Here is a 15,917-nt window from a genome sequence, read left to right on the forward strand (position 1 = left end):
CTTTACAAACACCTCTGCCAGTGACTTCCCTCCTTAGCACATGCTCATTTTCCTTCCCATCAGTGCTCACTTGCTTTTTGCAGAAGGGGTCGACTGACTTGCCTAAGAAACTGTTCCCTTTGCTCAACTCTCAAACTTACATAAAGGAAACTCTCACTACTCACTATTTTGCTCACCATTAAAGCAACACTGCAAATAACATCAAAGTGGTGTCATCTCCATATTCATTTCAAACTGTAAGAGTCTGGGGCGAAGTACCCAGAAGTGGTTGAAGAACTCCATTACCATCTAGAACTTTGACAATTTGCCTAATTATGGAAGATCTCATGCAGGGAAAATAGACTCATTCTGCCCAGACCTAGTGAGATCAATTAAATTCAGAAAACAATTTAAAATTTTACCAGAAATGGCTCGTTCTGGTGGCAAAATCAACTTGAGAATCCCAAATTCAATAGATACTTAGTGAGTACCTAGTATGTACAAAGCACTATGAATACTAGAAAAACAATATGTACAAAGCACTATGAATACTACAAAGACATCATCCCTACTTTTAAGAAAACTGCAACCACGGGTAGTATATAAAGACACATACATCATAGATTAAGTTTCACTGGAATGCAGGATCCTGATGGAAAAGTAATGGGGAATAAGTTCAGAGTCATACTGTAGGAGGCTCAGCATAGAGAGTACTAGTTTTTTGAGTACCTATTACCTAGTACTACTACTATCCAGTATCTCATACAATCTTCCCAAAAGTCCTGAGAAGTAACTGCTATTACCTCTGTCTCATACATGAACTATATTTCAAAGATATGAAATAACTTTCCCCAAATCATCCAACTAGAAATAGACTGAGCTGGGATTTGAACTCAAGCCCCTTTGATGCCAGTGCTCATGGAATTTCCATGTTTCCTCACTTTCTCCCGAAATGTCTGCGTAAGAAATTTTCATAAAATCTTGGGCAATTAGGAGTCACTGAAAATTATTGAGCAGGGGAGTAAAAGAATAGATTTGGGTGTTTTGAAAGATCAGTTTGACATTAATTAGTAAAATGGATTAGAAACAGGGGAAGATAATAAGGGAGACATTTAAAAAGCTATTTTAATTGTCTGGCTAAAGGAAATGAAAGTCTGATCTAGATCAGTGGTAACAAGATGGAAAGGAAGGGAAGGAGACAAGAGATACTGCAAAGTTTAATTTATTAAATGTGGTAAATGTCTAGCTGTGGAGGAAACTACAGTGAAATGAGATGGGTCACAGCTGGATGTAGGGAATACCTCTATGACAGATGCCTTCTAAGGGCACACTGACCTTGTGTTGACCTGCCAATGAGACAAACTCCTTTTTAATTGCAAATTTCCATGATTTTAAGGAAGGTCTACATAGGGTCAATTTTATTGGAAACTGTAGAGATGGACACCAGGGTAATCTCACCCTCGGCCAGATTTCATAGTCCAGCTCTTCAAAATTTATTCAAAGAATAATACTTAGTCCCAAATGTCCATTGACCCCAACTTAACATATGTAGTAAATGGTTGTCTTGTCACAAAAAGGTCTACCCAGTTGGGTGACAGGCATTCTGGTAAATTAATCAACTGAAGTTCAGGCCCTAAACTAGTAAGACAACTTTCAAGCATTTTAAAATAACTAACTTTCATTAAAAAAATAATAATAAAAGGGGAGGAAAGGCAAGAAAAGGAGCTGAGTTTCAAAAGATGTTTTCCAAGATAATGTGCAAATTGAAAGCTTTATAGACAGTCATTTTAGGTGTTACTTATCTTAAATTAATGGAACCTGCTAGCTCTAAGAATCTTTCTGGTCACCTAGGATTTATTTCACATGTTGTTATCAAGTGGCAATATATAAAACACCAGATCTAATATTCAAAATGCTTGTAATAGCAAAGTCCTTCCTGCCAATTTTAATAGCATTAAAATGACTACACACGTCTAGCAAATCTGCTGGCTTCCAACAGCTGGAATCAGACCAGATTCACCTTCTGTCTGCTGCATGAAGCCAGAACTTGAAGACGGGAAAAAAAATTAGTACTGGTATTAATTCTGACCTCCTGATCTTCTCTTACCCCTGTTAGACTAAACTTATAAAGTCTACATTTCCCATCATTCTAAGAAGGGACAGCTGGTCAGCAGAACACAAGGGTACCTAGGGGCTTGTAAAATCACTGACATGAAATTGCAGAAAGGTATAAATGAGGGAGATGCCCCTTTTAATGTACGTGGAAAAGAGATCAGACTTCATCTAAAGTAATACATACAAAACTGAGAAAAACATAGGAAAGCCCCTCTAGGGTATTGGGATGGGAGCCAAAATTATCTAGAATGGATTAGCAATGTGGTAGATACTGAAGAGAAAGGACTAGAATGAAACTGGGCAGTGAAGTAAGAACAAGGGAAATAGGTAAAGAAGAGAGAAGCATTTCTAAGGAAGAACCTGGTCATATGAAAGCAGGCTCTTTAGTCATATATCCATGCTAGGTATGCCCTGAGGAAATGAAGGAAAAGCAGAAATTTCAATGGAAATGCAGGGAACTGTATGATGAGGCATCTGGGTGCGCATCCTGATCAAGTTAGTAATTAATTTGAACAAGTTACTAAAATTTTCTAGTCCTTAGTTCCTCAGCTGTAAAGATGGTCCCTTTCCACTCCATGGATCTGTATTTTTCAGATTTAACATCTATGATTTTCTTTCTTTTATTTTGTTTACATTTATTCATCTTGGGGAGACAGAGAGCGAGTGGGTGAGGGGCAGAAAGAGGAGACACAGATTCCAAAGCAGGCCTCAGGCTCCAAGCTGCCAGCCCAGAGCCAAAGGCAGGGTTGGAATCCACAAACTGTGAGATCATGATCTGAGCTGAAGTCAGACGCTTAACCGACTGAGCCACTCAGGTGCTCCTAACATCTAGGATTTTCTAATATAACCTCTAGGAGTTGAAAAACTGGTAGAGCCTTTCAAAATTATTGAGTCCAACTCCTATTTCTGGGCCTTAAAAAGGACAATAAAGTGAGCATGGAATTTTGAGATTGTATGATTTTCATTACTTAATCCTATGCTTAGAGCATTTTGATAAATGTAAATTAACAGAAAGTTTATCAACATATATATGTAAGCTACCTTTAAAGTTTCCTTGAACACACCTTAAGACCTGAATAAAAGTTATACATGCAAGGGGTGCCTGGGTGGCTCAGTCGGTTGAGCGAGCATCCAGCTTTAGCTCAGGTCATGATCTTGAGGTCCATGAGTTCCAGCCCTGTGTTGGGCTCTGCAGTGACAGCTCAAAGTCTGGAGCCTGCTTCAGATTCTGTCTCCCTCTCTCATTGCCTCTCCCCTACACACTCTCTCTCTCTATTTCAAAAATAAAAATAAACATTAAAAAAAATTTTAAGTTATACATGTAACTAACTTTGGGAAAAATTGATGTGGAAAATCCAAACTTATAAAACCAATGAGTTAAAGGGCAATTCCTTCATAGAGCAATTCACCCTAGCAATCTTCTGTGTGGAAATTTTCTCTTCCTGGAGGATTTAAAACATTTTCAAACTGAATTTTGTAAAGCAAAAACAAATTCCAATAGGAAATTTTTGTATAAAGCTAAGTGTCTCCAGTAAAACATATCCAGAAAACTGTTCTAGAGTTTAAAATGCTTTGTATCAGGGTCAAGTTCTGAAATTACAAAAACATATCTGTATTTTGTTATAAATATTTTACTAAAGATCTAATCTCACTGAGAGTAAATGTCAAATTCCATAAATGACCTAAAGCCCTACAAGACCTCTTCCTCTCACCCTCCTGGATACCATGCATCTTCATCTCCTGCTAACTTCTCCCATCTCCTCCCCACTCCCATTTATTTCCCCACAACCAGGCTGGCCTTTTCACTGTTCTTGTAATGTGCTGTCATGCTCCCACTGCAGAACCTTTGTGCTTGCTCTTCCCTCTGATTAGAATGCTCATCCCCCTAGATATCCAAATGAATTGTTCTTTCCCTCTTAGTTGGAGTTGTCCCTGGAGAACCTATTGAAAATTGCAAAATGCTTTTCCAGTTTTATTTTCTTCCCTTAGAACACATTACTAATACATTAGAAATTTGACTTCTGTGTGATGTTTATTGTAAGTTCCATGAGGTCAGGTGTTTGATCTATTTTGTCTTATCTTTGGTGCCCTGAACAGTATTTAGCATAAAGAAGGGTATTTATTTGCTGAGTTAATGAATAGTCAAAAATGATGGCATATGGATCATGGGTCTTCTCCATTTCTAATTCCTAAAAAAGATAAAGAGATGGCTAAAATGTCATCTCCCCATTCATTTTACAAACTATCAACCTATGAGAGATAGACCAAGGGTATCCTTATTTTAGGGGACTGTTGTGAATTACATGATTAGAAATGCATATTTGTGGAGTCCCCTAATTTTTTATGAATTATGTATCTTTAGTCTTGATTCAAAATAGTTCAAAACAGATTTTATCAATTTTATCCAGATAAATGATATATTTATAGCTGAGTGGAAATAATAACATTTATTAGTCAGTATGAATATTAGTATTTAATAAGTTGAATTGTTCTCAAGAATTCTGGGGGTTGTTTCAAATGGAGAAACATCTAAATTTGAGCCAAAAATTTTGAGAGTCCTGGGATCATATTTGGTCCCATAAAATCCTAGAACATTGTGGCTTATTAAAGCATGGTTTGCTTTCTTCTCAACTATTCCCTTTTAAAACTTACCTACACAGATAATACATCTTGCTCAATAATTGATGTTGTTCATCTAGAGGTTTGCCCCCATTAATGGCAGCTGCAAAAAACTTATTGTTCAATTCAAATTCATCAAAGATTGTGAATCTTTTCTGAAAGTATGGCTTTGTTTCCACTGTATAGAAGTGATTCTATTGAAATAATCATACTTTAATAGTGGAAAACAAGGGCAGTAGAAAGCCATCAATTTCCTTGACATGGTTTGAAAATAGGTTGCAAGTACTTCCTTGAATAAATCCATAATGCTCTGATCTCACTTTCCTCACTGTTTTAAGGTTTTTTTGTGTGTTCAGTTGTCTTCAATGTCAATCACAATGTGTCCACTGAAGAACAACAATTCTAAAGGTCTTTCTAATGTAGGTTATAGAAAGAATTCTATTATAGGTTATAGAAAGAAGATATTTGTCAAGTTGTTTCTTCATATAGAGTAAAAGTTTTTATTTTATTTTAGCATTTTCCAAATGTTCCACAAATTGGTGATTATTAATAAAGGACGTGCATATCAAGAAAATTCACCATTTTGATCTCTCCCTTCATTATACTTTATAATTAAACTAACTTGCAATATTTGGCACCCACTTTTATAGAGTGATAGAGAATTAGTAAACCAACTTTCTTTTTAACTTAAACATTTGTAACTTTCCTTTGTCCTCTTTCATTGATAAACAGAGTCAATTTTTCCATGCTTAGGCTAAACATCTCAAATTCCTTATAAGTAGGGGGTTAGACCACACTGGTTCATGTATACCAGCCAGTCTGATAAAACCTATTTTGCTGAATTCTCAAGCATGAAGCCCCCTGGGGAAAGGTAAGTTGGATTGGGCCTGTGGAATGAGTTTTGGAGTAAGCCCTGGACTATGAGTCAGATGACCTGAGTTTCTGTCTTATATTGCCAGTTACTAATTCTGGGAGTATGGACAAGTCATTTAACCTCTGTGAGCTTCAATTTCCTTATAGTAGAGGGGGAAAATATTGTGGGTTTTTTTATTTCACAATCAGAGGGATATATGGGGATTAAACAAAACAACACTGTTTTTAGTGCTTTATGAGCTGAATAATATTACATTAAAAATGTGATAAATTATTAAAATTGTTCCAATTATGCCAGCTGAAGTTTGGTCCATGTCTCATTTCTGGCTGAGCTACATTCTCTTCTTTATCCTTTGGCTATTACCTTACACAATCCAGAAGGTGCACAAACTATTTTGCTGCACTGGACATTAGTGATGTTTAATATTGTTGAAAAGAAATACCTTTGAGAATGCTTTTTTCTCTGAAATTCACTGTGATTTTTTTCCAGTTAGATCAATCCTGGGCAAAATATGCAACAGTATTTCCAGCACCCCCCATTATCTTTCTGGCAACACTATCTCAGGCTTCTCAGTGCCCTTCTTTTCTCTAGGGAGTCTAATGCTTCATCTGGCTTTGATGCCAAAAGAAACCCTTAATCCAGTAACAGTGGCGCTCCATCCTTGATTGCCTATCTAAGTACCACCCTCACTGGCCTCCCATTCTCTAATACCGTACTTCCTAATGCATCTGGCTAGAGCTCCATTCTTGGCAAATAGAGCCAATCTGATTAACTAATTAGCCCTGAGTTAATAATGGAAATAATGGCTTAATATGTTTTCTTCACCCAGGTTTACAACCTACATTTTATTATGTGTTTGTCATGCCTTACCTCAAAAGCCATAGGGTTTTTCTAGGGTTCTTTTCTCTAAGAGGAATCCCCCTCCCTTCTTCCTTTCCTTTATCTAGTTAATACTTATTCTGCTTTCACTAAAGAAGTTTTCTTTGATCTCCCTTATTAAATTTATTCCTTCCAATGTAATTTCATATAGCATCATGGGTTTACTTTTCTTCATATCATTTAGTATAGCTTTAATTTTACATTTGTTCACATATTTTTTAAATGACTTTCTCCCCAACCCATGCTAAGCTCCAAGAGAGTATAGACTATCTTAATTTTACTTTTCATCTTCATGCCCCAGGCCTAGAAAATTGGAGGTGCTCAATAAATATTAAATAAATTAACAGGCTCATATATGAAAAATTCATTTTTTTTATCACAGAGATTTTACCTTTGAATCATCTCCTGAGGGTGGTCAAGGAGAGTCAGTGGGAGTTCTTATATGCAAGCAAAACTTGACCCTCAGTTTGGGTTTTTTTAAATAAGAGTAGATTTATTTGAAGGACTTTGAGGGTAGATGGCAGCCAGAACTTACAAACAATCAACTGTGTGCTGGGAGATCAGGTTTGAAAACAGTAGAAAATAAAATAACTCTAAATTCTTGAACCCAGAAAAGAGGACACACAACTATTTCATGGGCAAGAAAAGTTGGCCTAAATGTTTCTTCTGTGCCACTGGCACTATTGCCTCTCCTTTCACTGTAACTAATGCCCTCATTCCTGTGTTAAAATGAACCTGGCCTCTAAATACTAACACCTTCGTTTATCACTAAGAGTCATTGTGTGTCCAGTCACCCAGATTCATAAAAGCTTAGAGGTAACAGAAGAAAATACTTCTGCCATCTCCTGTTTCACTAAGCTTAGGTTATGTGTCAAACATGGCTAGAAGTATCTTTAGTGGGAAGAGACCATATGTGGCAGATACCAGGAATTATAATCTAACCCAGATTGTTTCTACTTCAGAGAGAGAATTCCATGAGAACACTGAAGGGATGGGTGCTGAGCATCAGAAAATCTCATCAACATAAGTAAGCAGTCAGTTAGTATAATACTACCTCTATTTATTAAGAAGAAATCTGAAAATGGCAGAAAAAGTTAGAGGCAAACATTCAAAATCCCTCCCATATGTCCAAGAAAGAAGGATGAAAAGCAGAGATGGTTAAGTCCCCACAGATTGAGATGTTAAGGTTAACATGGACATGGCCAATATTTCCACAACAAAAGAATCAGTTAGGAATTAGAATTCCGATGAGGCTCTCCATCTATTCGGTGACTAATCATCTATGACCAGCCAAGATGGAATAATATCTTCCCCAAATAATCCTATGCCAAAAGTCAGAAGCAGTTAGAGCAGCAAACAAAATCTCTAGCTTTCCTCATTTTCTTCTACTTAATGCATTCAGATTCTAGTAAATTACTAGGGCAATAACAAGATGTTATATCTAATGCTCAATACATTGGCCAAAAGAAATAGACTGCTTTCTTTCAGATGCTGTTCTACGGAAACTTCCATAGTTCTTTGATCCTTCCATGTAACTGCTCTCCACATCTACATTCTGTGTTCTGTTTTTGTTTTTTATAAGTATATCTATTTTCTGTTCTTTTTTTTTTAAGTTTATTTTTATTTATTTTGAGAGAGACAGACAGAGCAAGTAGAGGAGGGATAGAGAGTGTGGGGGGAGAGAATTGCAAGCAGCCTTCACAATGCCAGCACAGAACCTGACATGGAGCTCAAAGTCACTAACTGTGAGATCATGACCTGAGATGAAACCAAGAGTCCAACACTTAACTTACTGAGCCACCAAGGTGCCCCCTATTCTTTCCTTTTGTGATTTATCTCTTTTAATCTACAATGTCCTTCCTATTCATTGGTTTAGTTATTGAAAGTTAAAACTGTCAAACAGCTAATAGCAAATGTTAGGAAGGATTCCTTCTTCCTGGCCAGCATGACCCAGCCCTATACTTGACTTCTTCTGATAAATGTGCTTCTACTTTCCATTCCCTGTCAGCATGTGCCTTTTGCTGTTCTTGTGGGGCAGGATCTTGTCCATATCTAGTGTTGTAAGAGACTCAGAGATAAAGTCTGCCCTAGGGTTCCAAGCTTTCATACTAGCCTCCATTATGAACATGGATTCATTTTATAAGGTGATGTGCTGTTGTTCATTTGCCATTTGTTTCATTTCTAATTGTTTAAAACTTCAGTGAGAAGAGTGGTGCTATTGGAGAAGCCTTCAGAAACCAAAACACCAAACCTTTTTCACCTAATTTTAACTCAGCAGTATCCTTATCTCCATATTTGCCTCTCTCTGTTAAGAGTGTAAAATCTAGGGGAAACTAAGGAAGAGAAATGAAGTACTTAGGGCTCTTGTCTAAGGCTGGTAGATTAGGTACATTCCTCTGGTCTAGAGGGTTTTTTGCATAGGATCAGTCCCGAAGAAATCATGTGAGTTTAAAGTGAGAACATCTGGCTGGTAAAATCCACAGAGGTTAAAGAACTGGTGCTCATCCCAAGTGTGCCATCACCGATGTTATGAGGAATGTTTATTATCTTGTATTCTCTAGTATGCATTGCAAATGGGCACCAGGTGCTCTAGTCCTCTTCTGTCACACAATTAGTAGCAAACCATGCATGGAGTACAATTGCTTGGCCCCTGAGTGATTTGGCTCTCCAGACTGAAGAGGCCAAGAGCAAGCTGGCACTTCCTCCACCACTCAAATCACAGCTGGCTACCCTATTCACAGGACTCCATCCCAGCCTCATCAATGTGTGTCCAGCCTGTTGAAGCTTATAGGAGCTTGGAGGGAACAAAGAGGAACATTTTAGATTGATTGTTTTCAGGCACAATTCACCACACTGATTGTTTGTCTATAAAGGGAAGTGACAATGGGTCCTAGATTTTATTTGCAGAGGGTTTTTATGCCCATAGAGTCAGTCGTTCAAGATAGTTCTGCAAAGGATGATTCATATATTTCAGATTTTTAATGGCAAAAAATAAACAGGAAAAAACACTTATGTTGAAAGCATGAATTGGGTCCTTGGGTTCAGAATGGCTTTGGCCATTCATGTGCATGATCTTTCAAAAAAACATAAATCACATTATGTCATTTACCTGCTTAAAATTCCCAGTAGCTTCCCTTGTACCTAGAATAATCCAAACCTTACATGTAATGTTCATTCCTGCCATAGGAACCATTGCACAGGCTCTTCCTTCTGCTTTAGATACTTGCTTTTCCCTCTCCCAACACTTTAGACCTGACTGGCTCATTCTTATCATTTGGTTCTCAACCCAAATGTGACCTCCTCAGAGAGATCTTTTCTATTTTATTTAAAGAGGCACACTCTTGCAAATCAAAACCATAATAAGATATCATCTCATACTTGTCAGAATGATGAAATCAAAAACACAAGAAACAAGTGTTGGCAAGGATGTGGAGAAAAAGGAACCTTTGTACACTGTTGATAGGAATACAAACTAGCACAGCCATGGTGGAAAGTAGCATGGAATTTCCTCAAAAATTAAAAAAGAAATACCATATGGTCCAGTTATTCCACTACTGAGTATTTACCCAACAAATATGAAAACACTAATTCAAAAAGATAATATGCCCTATGTTTATTGTGACATTATTTACAATAGCCAAATTATGGAAGCAGGCCTAAGTGCCCATCAACAGATGAATGGATAAAGATACGGTGTATATATATACAATGGAATATTACTCAGCCATAAAAAAGAATGAAATCTTGCCATTTGTAACAACATGGATGGACTAGACAGTATAATCCTAAATGAAATAAGTCAGAAAAATACCATATGATTTCGCTCATATGTAAACAAAGAAACAAAGAAAAAATAAAGACAAACCAAAAAACAGACTCCTAACCACAGAGTACAAACTAATGTTTACCAGAGGGGAGGTGGGTAAGGATATGCATGAAATAGGTGAAGGAATTAAAAGTACACTTACCATGATGAGCACTGAATAATGTATAGAATTCTTTAATCACTACATTGTACACCTGAAAAACTAATATAACACAATATGTTAACTGTACTGGAATTAAATTTTTTTAATTATCAAAACATTAAAAAGAAAAGAAGTATACTCCAACTCTGGTCATTCTTAAGCTTCTTTTATTTTTGTTTTTGTTTCCATTTATTGGCTGTCTCCCTCACTGCCTGTGGGCACGTAGCTTGTCATATTCACTATGATAGCCCCACACCCTGGAATAGTGCTGGCTGTTATATGATAGGCACTCAGATGGCTTTGTTGAAACATAGCAACTCAAGCACTTTCAATGAAAATTTGAAATATATATACAATAACTATAACAATATGTAGTAAGTTAACCTCTCTATATCTGGTAATTGCATCAGTTAATACCATTTGGTGGAGTAGAACAGTAAGCTTAAGATTAATCACCAGTTGCTCTCCATAAATCTCTACATAGTACTATAGAACCAGTATCCCAAAGGAAGGAAATCTGGACAAAAATTATATATGTCCATTACATAGCCCTTTGAACAAAATATCCCCAGTGTGCCTGCTACATTAGTCAATCACTCCTTACTTTTAGCAACATGGTGAGAAATAGAGGAGTCTAGACAGAAGAAAAAATTACTGATAAAATTTTTGGTCATATCTAAGTTTCTAGAAATAATAAGCAGTAGATTTGATCAATGCAGAACCTTAATTTGGGGGGGATATATGAATCAATACTAATTCATCAACTTTACTGTTTTTTTGTTATTTCCAACATTCTGTGTTACATCATCTTAAAGTGATGCTATGACACACATAGGTAATGGATATGCATAAATAATGTTTTGATTTAGTTTCACATTGAACTTTTGAGTAATCAACCTTAAAAATAATAATCAGAAAAACAATTCTCATGATGCAAAATTTTAATTTTTAAATTTTCCATTTTTTAACCTAATGTTGATTTCTTCAAATTCAATCTTAAACTGTTATGCATCAGAATTGAGACAGGACACATATTCAACCTCAAATCTCTTTTAACAACTAGATTATATCTGTATGTTTATGTGTGTACATCAATATGAATGTAGACCATTCTCATGGATCCTTGAAAGAGTTCCAAAAACCTATGAAAGTATTCTTATTTCTGAGGCTCCCAAATAGTATTAAGGTTCTTTTAGTTACAAGCAACAGAAACCCAAGTAAAACTAGATTAAGTTCATACTTAAGGAAATATATTGGTGCATGTTAGCAGTAAGTAAATCAAAGTACTTCAAGAATCAGGGAAAGTGCTCCCGAAACAAGGGTCTTCAGTTCTGGAAATGGAACTGAGATCACAGTTGTCAGGTCTTTCTTACTTTTCATCCATCTCATCTCTGTCTCACTTTGTTTCTTTTTATATGTTGATTGAGTTATTTCCTACTATAGAGAAGATTTCTCCATGTGCCTCTGAATGTAACACTCATCAGCTTAAACTTAGCACAGAAAATGAAATATTTTCTTTTTCCCAATGTCCTTGTATCCATCCCAGGGAAAGATTCCAATTGCTCCTGCTTTAATTAAATGCTGACTGTTGCGACCAAGGTTGGCAGAGTCCATTAGCAAGAAGCAAGAAAAAAATAATACTATGACAGGACATTTCAAAGGCTAAGAATCAAACTTTCTTTCCTGTTATCATTTATTGAGTATGTCCTTAGTATTAGGCATTAGACTATGTATTGTCAACATGATAAAATGCACAATTCCTAGAACATTAATTTACACACTTGCTTAATACTATTTTTGCATTGAACTAGGAACTCCAAATAACAAAGATTTAACTAGCTATTTTTTTCCCTCAGTAGATTCATAATATAGTTTGAGAATCAGGCCATGGACATTAAAAGAATCATAGGTAACGACTTATAAATACCAAATGAGATGTGCAGCTGATTAATGCCATAGAACTTTTCAAGGGGGTCAACATTATTGGAACTAAAATAACCTGGAAAAAGTTCAGAGAAGAAATAAGAGCCTGCGCTACTGACATATCAAAAAAAAACCCACCTTAATAAGCAGAGTCACCATTTTTTCTGAAGCTAATATTTCCATGCTGTTTAAATGTGCCAGCTATGACTGAGATCCATGCAGGAAGCCAGAATTCTACAGCCCTTGTTCAGCATCTCCCTCCAGAAATTCAGAGTGGACATTGAGCCCCCAATTCACTTACTGTTTTTCTGGCTTTAGAGTCCTGGGTAGTAAGAGATGTACATAAAGGCAAATAACCACATAAAGATCTGTGTATCTGCTTCATAATGGGCTAAGCCAGGGCTTTTTCATCACTGCTAAGCTGAAACAGGACAGAGTTTTGGTTTGTTTTTAATTTTTACTTTGTTTATAATTTCCTAGGATGGCTGTAACAAATTACTATGAAATTCAGGATTCAAGAAAAGTTATAAATTTATTCTTTCACAGTTCTGAAAAACAGAATCCAAAATCAAAGTGTTGAGAGGACCATGCTTTCTTGAAACTTTCTAGGTGAGAATCTGCACTTGCCTCTTCCAGCTTCTGGTGGCAGCAGGCGTTCCATGGCTTATGGAAACATAACTCCAATTTCTGTTTCCATGTTTACATGGCCTTCTGATCTGTGTTTCTGTCTCAAATCTCCCTTTGCCTCTTATAAGGGCCCTGTCATTGGATTTAAGACCCACCCTAAATCCAGGATGACTCCACCTCAAAATCCTTGACTTAGTAACAACTTCAAAGAGCCCTTTTCTAAAATAGAGTCCAATTTATATGTTCTTGAGATTGGGACTTGGATATATATATTTTTGGCCACTATTCAATCCACTACACCCTGTATTGAGAATAGTTGGCCCCGTTCGACTTACCTACCCAGCTACATACAAGAAGCCAGAGAATGGCAGTTCCCACTTCAACCTGAGTGGGCTTAATTTCAGAAGAAAAGGAGAAAAACAGAGGACGGGGGGCTATGGGTCTGAGCACCTTTCCAGTCCAAGAGATCAAGACGGCAAGGCACTTCTATTCCTGAGTAGTACCCTCCCTTGAGAAATAAGTCTCTCTGGAAGTAGAGTTTTCACTCTTCAGATTCATGACTCCTTGTCTTTAAGGGACAGTCAGAAACATATAGAAAGTGAGACTGGATGTTCATTCCAAACCATTTCCTACCTTCTGAGGAGTAAAGAGTCAGTCCTCTACTCTATGGAAATTTATGAAAGGAGAATATGGGTTTTGAACTGACACCTCCTATTCTGGCCTTAAAAAGAAAAGCATTAACATGAAAAGCTAACAATACAAGTCATCTAGAATGTTTGGAAAACTAGACCCAGGCTACAACATAGATATATTTATTTATTCATTTAGTCATTTATTCAGCAAATGTGGGCTAATCACCATTTATGTTCTGCAAATACAGTGGCGGTAGTCCCTGTCCAAATGGAGGGTAGAGTATAACTAGTGGAACAACATACTATAATGGCATCTTTCATTGTCTAAGTGTTGATATATGGGAGCATAGACCTGGGAGCATATCACTTAGCTGTGAAGGGGTTAGAGGTAATAGTGGCATTAAGGTTTATATTCAAAAAGAAAGTATCTGGGTAAAGGGAAGCAAGGTGGGGCAGGTGAGAGAGAACCTGGAACTGCAGCAGCTGGTGAGATAAACAGACATTAGAACAAAAGGACCTTGTAAACATGGTAAGGTGTTTGGACTTGTCCTGTAAGCTTTAAAGAGTCACTAAAGAGCCAGTGACCTAATTAGATTTGCATATTGAAATGCTCATTCTGACTGCAGCATGAAGAATTGATTAGAGAATACCAGAGGTTCAGGGGCCAATTAAGAGCTCTTGGGATAAATGTGGGTGTTTATTGGCATGTTAGATGCCAAAATAAATCAAATCCTCTGTGACCCTCCTATTTATTTATCTCTATCTCAAACTCTCCAGTATGTGGGCCACAATGGCCAGTTCAACATAGAAAGAAGTCAGAGTGCTGCTTGAACTCCATAGAGAGACATGTTGGGGCTTAAAATTGGAAAACATTTTAAAGAAAGAAATCATTGGCCTTTGTAAAGTAAAAGTTAGCTTCAGGCAAAGTTGGATCTGCGGATTCAAACACTGTCATCAAGAATAGGTCCTTCTCCTTTCATTTCTTAGTTCTTCTCTCCCTGGTGTTGACATGACCCTTGGTCAGGTCTTCTCCAAGGGGTAGTCCCTTACATTAATCCAAGGGATGCATATTCCTAGTTTTATGATCAGCAGAAAGAGCACATGTTTTCTTCAAAGAGCTGTGACAGAAATCATTAGTACAAATTAGGTCATATGCCCAACTCTGAACTAACTAGTATGACAAGAAAATAGAATATATGCATAAAGTTGGTTCTTGTTAAGGTGCTCATTCCTAGAGGGGGGCATGGATCCATCTTGTATCACACAGACTAAGAGTGAGAAACAGGTAATTTTCAAAAGTAAATTCTAAGTGTTATCAGAAGTAAAAGATACGGATTCTGGACTAGTAAAATCAAAAGATGTCCAACGTATATTCTCATTCCCTCAACCCACCACACATGGATTTACGTAATCAATATAAAAGAAATCAATGTTTTTCTTTTAATACGTTCAGATTATGGAAAAGAATCCTGGACTTTGGGAAAGAAAGATGGCAAAGGCTTGGGCTCTTTTCTAAGAAAAATCCAACCTCTCAACTAAACCAGTTTATGGCATTATTTGTTGTATGGCAGCCAAGTGGCCTGCATTCTAGGGCAGAGAAGACTGCCAGCTGGATATTCCATGCCCCATCGTAAGTAATGTGTTAAAGAAAAGAGATAGTATCTTGAGTGAAGCCAGCTTGGAATCAGGAGGTGAGACCGAGTTGGAATATTACAAACCCTAGGGCTGTTTTTTTTTCACTGGACAATTCTTGCACTCCACATAGCACAACATTCCATTCAAATCCCAGCTCCAGAAAGTGCAACTTACTCATTAAAAGTATTTGTAGGGGACACATAAATTATCTTGGCCTAATCAATGTCTCAGAGGCAAGGAGTCTGGAACCTGGCCAAAGATGAAAAAAGGTCCTTTTGGCTGCAGACCTCACCTGGGAATCCAAAAGCAGCAGTGAGTACAGTAGACTCTTGGTGGCTAATGCCATTGAGTAGAATTACTCAAGATTCCAATGTATCTTCCTTCTGGCTACTCCTCTCTGATCAAAGAATCATGAAGTTACATTGGAAAGGATGTTTTCTTTAGGATATTCTTTCATGGGAATTTTGGACAATGAACTAGAACTTGGCATCTTGGGGTTTTTGTTGTTGTTGTTTTATTGTTGTCTTCTGTAATAGACACATATCTTTTCTGCCTGCTTGAAGTCCATTTCTCTTTTTGTAATAATACTCTCATCTCAGTTGTTCAGGTGATGTTCCAGGGGTGAATATGTGGCCTACCCCAGAAAAGCACTTGGGCCACGGTGAT

Source organism: Panthera pardus, unplaced genomic scaffold, assembly GCF_024362965.1.
Source record: "Panthera pardus isolate Hobbes unplaced genomic scaffold, ASM2436296v1 HiC_scaffold_24, whole genome shotgun sequence".
Lineage (NCBI taxonomy): Eukaryota > Metazoa > Chordata > Mammalia > Carnivora > Felidae > Panthera > Panthera pardus.